The sequence below is a fragment of the Penaeus monodon genome, chromosome 24 (genome assembly GCF_015228065.2).
Source record: "Penaeus monodon isolate SGIC_2016 chromosome 24, NSTDA_Pmon_1, whole genome shotgun sequence".
NCBI lineage: Eukaryota > Metazoa > Arthropoda > Malacostraca > Decapoda > Penaeidae > Penaeus > Penaeus monodon.
The window spans coordinates 22,429,078-22,429,652 of record NC_051409.1 but is presented as its reverse complement, the minus strand read 5'-3'; positions in this window follow the sequence as shown (position 1 = coordinate 22,429,652).

Sequence of the window (575 nt, the reverse complement as noted above, 5' to 3'; positions counted from 1 at the left end):
AAAATAAGGACATTTACACATATGCATACAATATTGTTGTGACTTTGCTTTCCCTCGATTGGAACTTGAATGACGTGCGAGATTAAACGAATTCCTTCCCCTCATTCACATTCTCCTGCTTAGAATCGGCAAATGTGGTCATTAAAATTCGGCAAACCGAAGTCCGGGGACAAGGGACCGTCACAAGGTATATTGATCCCGGAAGAATCTTTGTTGAAGAACCAATATTTTTTAGTAACATAGTTTTCGAGGGTTGTGCGATGGATACGGTTGACAAAGATTTAAAGTAAAATATTTCTTAAGCCCCTTTGCTTATAGGTGTCTGGTTATGTACGTGTCAGCAGTCATGTAAATATATGTACCGTTCTTACTTCCTCTCTGTGATAAGTTGAAACAATTGTTTCTGCGATTCTTACTGAGGGAAAATCTAATAACACTAATTTAGCACAAGGCGTTAGCTGATGAAATAGCAATATCTTGTAAGGGCTTCGTGTAGCCTCTGCCCTTGGTGGAGCAATTTAAAGCCGATAGCTACCAAAGGATACCTGTTAATAAAATTGTATTGTTATGCTCTT